At 42.8% G+C, this 8,348-nt stretch overlaps 1 protein-coding gene across 4 annotated transcripts in view; it reads left to right on the top strand.

Annotated features, from left to right (window-relative positions):
- The first annotated feature begins 1,233 nt into the window (after window positions 1–1,233).
- The window catches only part of RNF216 (ring finger protein 216), a 111,264-nt gene continuing 104,149 nt past the window's right edge, over window positions 1,234–8,348 (top strand). For 3 of the 4 annotated variants that reach the window (XR_001364543.1, XM_005878950.2, XM_005878949.2), the window contains exon 1: window positions 1,234–1,274. The gene's annotated coding sequence lies outside the window, so the exon portion shown is untranslated. Of the gene's footprint in view, window positions 1,275–4,838; window positions 4,859–8,348 lie in introns of those variants that run through there. The other variant, XM_014550004.1, reaches the window with a different exon arrangement.

The raw sequence follows: 8,348 nt of genomic DNA, 5'->3' as shown, positions 1-8,348 counted from the left end.
GCTGGCGGAGAGGGAAGCTGTGCGCCCGCGGGCAGAGGCCGGGACCGACTCCGCCTCGAGCACCTTGTCCGAAGGAAGGAGGAGCGCGCAGAGTTGGCCTTGCCCTGCTTTTGTTTGTGATTCGTTGCCGCCAGCAACCTGCCCTCCGGTGTGGGCGAGGGTGAGGGGCAGGCCGCGGCTGACTTTGAGGAAATAGCTGGAGAGCCGGCGCCAGACCTGGGCCCTCCTTGTGAAACCTAAATGCAGGCTTCAGCCTGTGGAGAATGGAAGAAGGAAGTTGGTGCGGGTCAGGGAGACTGAAAGTTTATAAAGTAGGATAGAGGAGAGCATGTTGCGTGTTTGCTAACTGACAGCTGCTATTTAAAAAAAAGCAAAACATTTTTATTGATTTTGAGAGAGAGAAGAGAGAGAGGAGAGAGAGAGAGAGAGATGTGTGTGTGTGTGTGTGTGTGTGTGTGTGTGTGTGTGTGTGAGAGAGAGAGAGAGAGAAACAGCCACAAGCTGCCGCCTGCACGAGGGATCCAGCCCGAAGCGGCCTGTGCCCTGACAGGGAATTGAACTGAAAACCGCCCAGCTGAGCCACACCGTCCAGGGCAGCTATTTTTTTTCTTCTTCTTAACCCTCACCAGAGGATATGTTCATTGATTTTGGAGAAAAAGGAGGGGAGAAAGAGGGAGAAACGTCTGTGTGAAAGAGGAACACGGATTGGTTGTCGCCGGTTCTTGCCAGACCCAGGATCAAACCCGCAGCCTAAGCATGTGCCCTGAGGGAATCAAACCCTTTGGTGTGCGTCACAAGCTGCAACCAACTGAGCCACCCCCTCAGGCTGGTGGCTGCTGTTTTATGAGTGCTTACCATATTCGGTTAAGATTTCAGAGACATCATAACTAATTTCACACCTAACCATGTTATTTTTTAAAAATACACTTTTATTGATTTCAGAGAGGAAGGGAGACGGAGAGAGAGAGAATCATTGATTGGCTGCCTCCTGTGCACCCTGCCACGGGATGGAGCTCGAAACCTGGGCATGTGCCCTGACGGAATGGAACCGTGGCCTCCTGTTTGTGGGTCGGCACTCAGCCACTGCGCCACAGCAGCCAGGCCCTAGCCATGTTTTTGTCATTGTTGTTAATCCTCACCCAAGGATATTTTTCCCATTGATTTCTTAGAGAGAGGGAAAGACAGAAAGATCAATGTGAGAGTAACACATTGATTGGTTTCCTCCTGCAGGTACCCCGATTAAGGCCCAGGCCCGGGAGGAGCCTGCAAGCTCGGTATGTACCCTTGACGGCAATCAAACCCGTGACCCTTTGGACCCTTTGGTCTGCAGGCTGACAGTCTATCCACTGAGCCAAACCGGCTAGGGCTCTAACCATGTTATTTTATCCTCATTGCTAATCATAATAGGACAAAACATGATGCTATGTGCCAGATATTGTTCTAAGTGGTTTCCATATAGTAACTCTTAATCCTCAATGACGTGGGTTTTGTTATTCTTATTTTTAAAAGGAAGAAAATGAGGTGCTGAAAAACAACTTACCTAATCACAAAGCTTTACAAGTGTCTGACTGGAATTTGAACTCAGTTTGATTCCAGTTCATGCTCCTAATTATCCTGCTATACCAGTGGATATTTATTCAAAAGGCTCTTATGGAGTATTTAATTTGTGTCTGTCAGTGTGCTAGTCCTGGGACTATGGGAACAAATAAGATGTAAGGTCCCACCTTTTAGAACTTGTTTTAGCAGAGGAAGTGGATATTAAACACAGCTTCCTAAATAATTGTAGATTATTAGTGTGCCAAATCCTTTGAAGGAGTGAGACATGTGTGCATGAATAATGGGGATAGTCAGGAAAAGTTTTTCTCTGAGGAAGTGACATTTAAGATGAAGTGAAGGATGGTAGAGTTCATTTGGTCAACGAGAGGCAGTGAGGAGTTATCCAGTCGGAGAAAAGAGCTGGAAGTGAAGGAGGAGCACGGCACACTCAAGAAACAGCCATTATCACTGCGGAATGGTGAATGGGGGAGAAGAAGGAGGTGAGGCTAGCTGTGTTAGCAAGTGTCAGGAGGCAACGTTTTGCAGGCCATGGCAAGGATTTTGATTCTACCGTGATGAGTTTTGTGGTTAAAAACAAACAAACTCTTAGTGTTATATTAAAACATGTAAGGGTAGAACCTGTAGGCAGGGAAAAAAAGGACGGTGTCAAGAGAATTCAATTATAAAAAGGTCATTGAAAACATTGATTTTTTTTTTTTTTACCCCCTTGTAGATGAAAAAGTGCTTACTTAACTATTCTAGTTTCTGAACCGATATTCAGTTGACAGTTAAGGGGAAAAAATTTTTTTAAGGGAAATCTTAATGTTATATGTTAAACTCTAGCCTACCCAATGAAGATTTTTAATTTAATTTTTTTATTAAAACTTTTGCCGAAACTGGTTTGGCTCAGTGGATAGAGCGTCGGCCTGCGGACTGAAAGGTCCCTGGTTCGATTCCGGTCAAGGGCATGTACCTGGGTTGCGGGCACATCCCAGTAGGAGATGTGCAGGAGGCAGCTGATTGATGTTTTTAATTCTCTATCTCTCTCCCTTCCTCTCTGTAAAAAAATCAATAAAAAAAAACAACAACAACAAAAAAAAACTTTTACTGTAGAAAGATACTGATTACAGGATTTTTAGAGCTCTTTTAAACTCTGCTTAAACTCCAGACTAATTGTTTGCATAATTATACATGTAATTATGGATGGCATTCTACCTTAGGTCTTTCATTTTTGTCTATTTATTAAAATTAACATGCATTGCATTTTCTTATTCTGAATTCATCACCTGCCTTATTCTTTCTTAATAGTATCACCATCCTTCAGTTACCTGATCTCAACATCTAAGTCACCTTTGACTCCTTTCTTCCTCTTGCCCTGATGGCCAATTACATACAAAAATCCTATTGAATCTAATTCTATAGTCAGTATCTTGTATCTTTTTCCTCCCCTGCTTACTGTTAGCTCTAGTTCAGACTTCACTAGCTCTTGTTTCTGGGTTTCCTGCCACCAGATGTCTTCTACAGTCTGTCTTATATATTGCAACTAGGTTGATTTTCTTTTCTTTTCTCTTTTTAAAAAAATATGTTTTATTGATTTTTTACAGAGGAAGGGAGAGGGATAGAGAGTTAGAAATATTGATGAGAAAGAAACATCAATCAGCTGTTTTCTGCACACACCCTACTGGGGATGTGCCCACAACCAAGGTACATGCCCTTGACCAGAATCGAACCAGGGACCCTTCAGTCCGCAGGCCGACGCTCTATCCACTGAGCCAAACCGGTTAGGGCTAGGTTGGTTTTCTTAAAGCACAACTCTCCATTGCTTCCCATTGGATAGGTAATAAAATTTGAGCTTCAGTTAGCTGTTGATACATAGCAAACCACACCCAAACTTAGTGACTTAGTACAACAATTTTATTTATTAAGAGTTTTGTGAGTCAGGATATTGGGAAGGGCTCACCTGGGCCATGTTTTTTCTCATCCACATGCTGTCACACGAGATGGCTGGGGCTGGAGGACCCACTTCCAAAATGGCTTCTTCATTCCCAAGCCTTGTCAGAGACTGCAGGAAGACTGGGTTCTACTGGCCTTTCCCTCTCCATGTTGTGTGTCAGGGCTTTCCATATGGTGACTGGGCTTCAAGAGCCCAAGATGGAAGCTGCTGCGTCCTTTAAAGGCTAAGTCTGGAGCTGGCACAACATTCAATTTAGCTGAAATACTGCTATCTCTGTTAAACATTTCCTGACTGCCTGCCCTTCCCAATTGAAATAGTCTTTTTATTGCACTAATGACTTTATACTTTTTAGATAGTTAATTATATGAATACTAGAAACCCAGTGCATGGGATTCATGCACTGGTGGGGGGTGTGGCCTGCAGGGATCAGCCCACTGCGGGAGCAGCCACTCATCCTGGTCAGCCTAGCAGCGCTCTCATTGTGGGAGTGCACTGACCACCGGGGGCAGCTCCTGCATTGAGCGTCTGCCCCCTGGTGGTCAGTGTGTGTCATATCCACCGGTTGACTAGTCGTTCTGGTCGTTCCGCCATTCGATCGCTGGGCTTTTATTATATAGAATAGGATTTTCCTATTGATGGGACTCTCAAGTTCTTTAAGGCAAGATCCATGTTGTATTTTTTGATATTTATTCACCATGATGTATAGCATTATTTACACCATGTGGCAGGCTCACAATAAATATTTGTTGAATTCTTTTACTGCATTTTAAGTGTTAATGTAAATAATACCAATTTAGTATAGAAAAATCAGAAAATACAAGGAAGCAAAAAATATAAACTTTAAACTTACTACTTAGAAATAGCCATTATTAACTTTTTGTTGTGTTGATTTAATATTGATTAACTGTTAGTACAGGTTTAGAAAGAATAGATATCCAAATACTGGTTAAGAAGCTAGAATTTGAATGAAGAGCAAAATTCATTTATAGACACTTGAAAAATATGTTAGGAGGAGGCATTGTGTGGGGCTGGTATGATGAGCATGTCAGCTTCTCCCAGCCTGTACTTGACTCTGCTTTGCCCACCTTTCCCTGGGAATGTTCAGAGATTAATTCAATACATTTGAAACATCTTTTATTACCTCCAAATCACTGTCTACAGCAGTGACAGGCATATTTATGGAGATTACTATGGAAAGCAGGAACACTACAAAACTCTAGGAATATGCATTGGAAGGAAAAATGGAGAAGTAACATGAATAGAAGAATGAGAAGAAAATGATTGTTAGAGACAGACCCGTCTTTCTCTGGCCATGAGGATGCAAAGATGCAATTCTGAAAACCAGAAAATTGCATGAAAGAACCATGGGTAATTCCCAAGTTTTTCTGACTGTTTTCCAAGTTTTCTATTATGGGCTATACTTTATAACTGAAGAAAATCCTGAGAAACTGATTGTCACGTAAGCTATTTTACCTGACTCTGTTTACATATGGCTGTGATTCACAGTTTCAGTCTCTGACAGTAAGATGTTTTTGGGGCCACTAATTTATCAATTGACTGTGAGACACTGGAAATACAGCTGTGAGTAAGATATAGTCAAGGGCATAGGTAGAAAAGGATTAAAATATGAACTCTTGCCGTAGCCACTTGGGCTCAGTGAATAGAGCATTGGCCCGAAGACTGAAGGGTCCCTGGTTCGAATCCAATCATCTCCCCCTCCTTTCCACCCTAAAAATCAAGGGAAGAATATCCTCAGGTGAGGTTTAACAAAAATAAATCCTCCTATATAATAAAAGGCTAATATGCAAATTGTCCCCTTGACCGGGAGTTTGACCGGAGGGTGGGGCCAGCCAGCCAACCGCCTGTGGCCCCTGATCACCACCACCCCCACCCCCCAATCGGGTGAGCCCGGCCTGCCAACCGCTCTCGGCCCCTCCCCGTGGCTGGCCCAGCCTGATCGGCCCTGATTGGGGCAGGTGGGCCCTGGACCCCACCTGTGCATGAATTGTGCACTGGGCCTCTAGTAAATACATAAAATGTGAATTTCTCATGATGATTCATCCATAAAAGGAAGGACAATTATAGGAGTGGAAGAGAATGGAGTAACTGTCATCTAAGTTTACTTAAATTTTAAAAATATAGTAGTACTACCAAAGATTCTTCACAGTTATGAAATTATGAAATATGTGCTAATAAAAAAAATATTTTTATTGATTTCAGAGAGAAAGGGAGAGGGAGAGAGAGAGACATCAATAATGAGAGAGAATCATTGATCGGCTACCTCCTGCATGCCCCCACTGGGGATCGAGTCCGAAACCCGGTCATGTGCCCTTGATCAGAATTGAACCCGGGACCCTTCAGTCCACAGGCCGACACTCTATCCACCGAGCCAAACCGGCTAGGGCATGTGCTAATTTTTTGTTTTATTTTGGAAGCATTAACTGATATTTGACTATAAAATATAGTCATAAACATAATTTTTATAATAAAGGGAAGAGGCAAGAACTGAAATCATCTTTTTTAGGTGGCATTTCTAATTTCTGGATTTCACTTTTGTTTAACTATTTTCTTCAGTTGTGTGATCAAGAAGTGAAAGACATAGTTTCTTGCTACTTCCAGTGGGAAAACAAAGTATCTTTTATAGAGAGAAGTAAGGGTTTTACTGTGAATAGTTTTAATACTAGTGAAAAGTAACTTGTAAGAGAAAAAATACACTCACCCCCCCCTGGTTTGGCTGCATTGCCAACTCTTATTATAAATAAACACTGCATCTACTGTATACTTGTGATAAAGCTCTTGTTTTGATGGCTTTTACCATACACAGAATGTGTCTCTCTCTCTCTCTCTCTCTCTCTGTATATACACACACACACACACAAACACACATATTTTATTCCTCACCTGAAGATATTTTGGGGTGTTTTTTTAAAAAGTATATTTTATTGATTTTTCTACAGAGGGGAAGGGAGAGGGATAGAGCTAGAAACATCGATGAGAGAGAAACACCGACCAGCCGCCTCCTGCACACCCCCCACTGGGTACGTGCCCGCAACCAAGGTACATGCTCCTGACCGGAATCGAACCTGGGACCCTTGAGTCTGCAGGCTGACGCTCCATCCACTGAGCCAAACCGGTCAGGGCTGGGGTTTTCTTTTTAGAGAATGGAAAGAAGCAAGAAAGAGAAATATCAGTGTGAGAGAAAAACATCATTTGGTTGCCTCCTGTATGTGACTGACTGGGAATCAAACTTTCCACTTTTTGGTGTCTGGACGGTGCTCCAGCCAACAGCCATCTGGCCAAGGCTGCTTTCTCATATTTTATTTATTCTTCAACACAGCCTTACAAGATAAGAATAGCTGTTTCTGTTTCACAGATAATAATAATAGTCATAATGTGACAGTTGCTATGTCCCAGGCACTATGCTAGACACTATACATACTTAACTCAATTCGGTTTCAAAATAATCATATTTTTATTTTACAAATGGAGGAACTGGACTCGAGGTTAAGTGTTTTGCGCAGTTACTGGTTTACTAAATGGTGAAACCAGGTTTATACCTAAGCAGTCTGATCTGAAGCCCAGATGAGAGGACTGAATGTCAGGGGGTTGAATGACCTTTACAGAGAAATTAGAAGTAGAAATTTCATCAGATTCTTTTTCACACTGCAGCGTCGTTCCACTGTGTGCTATTCATGAAGAAACTTGCTTAACTACAAGCTTGATATTCTATCTAAATTAGATGTAAAATAAATCATAGTTCCTTTTGATTTACAGTGTAAAACTGAAGAAACCTAGTTGTGGTAAAAGAAGAAATAAGAAACTTGGTTATTGTAATTAAGTGTTCAAAATAGTCTGCAGGCTTTTAATATATTTTATTGATTTTTTACAGAGAGGAAGGGAGAGGGATAGAGAGTTAGAAACATCGATGAGAGAGAAACATCGATTAGCTGCCTCCTGCACACTCCCCACTGGGGATGTGCCTGCAACCAAGGTACATGCCCTTGACCGGAATCGAACCTGGGACCTTTCAGTCCGCAGGCCGATGCTCTATCCACTGAGCCAAACCGGTTAGGGCCAAAATACTTTTTAAAAATTATATTTGAGCCCTAGCCGGTTTTGCTCAGTGGCTAGAGCTGCGGACTGAAGGGTCCCAGGTTCGATTCCGGTCAAGGGCATGTACCTTGGTTGCGGGCACATACCCAGTGGGGAGTGTGCAGGAGGCAGCTGAATTGATGTTTCTAACTCTCTATCCCTCTCCCTTCCTCTCTGTAAAAAAATCAATAAAATATATTGTTTAAAAAATTAAATTTGAAAGAAAAGTCAATACTTGAATCAATGCAGTTCAGATTTGACAAGAGCTTTTCTTTATATCATCCTATCTAATAAAAGAGAAACATGGTAATTAGCTGTACGGCCGCTACCCTTCCCATTGGCTAATCAGATATGCAAATTAACTGCCAGCCAAGATGGCGGCCGGCAGCCAGGCAGCTTGAAGCGAAGAGGGAGGCTTGCTTGCTCCAGTGACGGCGGACTCCAATGTTCCCCGCCTGACTTGCCGGCCTCTCAGCTGCAACTCTAAGCAACTATGTTGCAAATATAGAAGCTAAACAAAACCCCAGAAACCTGCTTTAGTCAGCGGGCTTCAGCCAGCCGGACTGCAACATTGTATCAAATACAGAAGGTAAACAAAGGCCAGAAACCTGCTTTCAGCAGCGGAGGCCTCAGAGCTAAATCTGGCCCAGAATAAAAATTAAAAAAAAAATAAAAAGGAGCGGTTGGGAGCTTCAGTCACCCACCAGCCTGAAAACGGCCCTCAGCCCCTCAGCCAGACTGTCCAGGCACCCCAGTGGGGACCCCC

This window comes from Myotis brandtii, unplaced genomic scaffold (genome assembly GCF_000412655.1).
Source record: "Myotis brandtii unplaced genomic scaffold, ASM41265v1 scaffold579, whole genome shotgun sequence".
Lineage (NCBI taxonomy): Eukaryota > Metazoa > Chordata > Mammalia > Chiroptera > Vespertilionidae > Myotis > Myotis brandtii.
The sequence above is the reverse complement of the archived record's forward strand: the minus strand, read 5'-3'. Positions and strand labels throughout refer to the sequence as shown.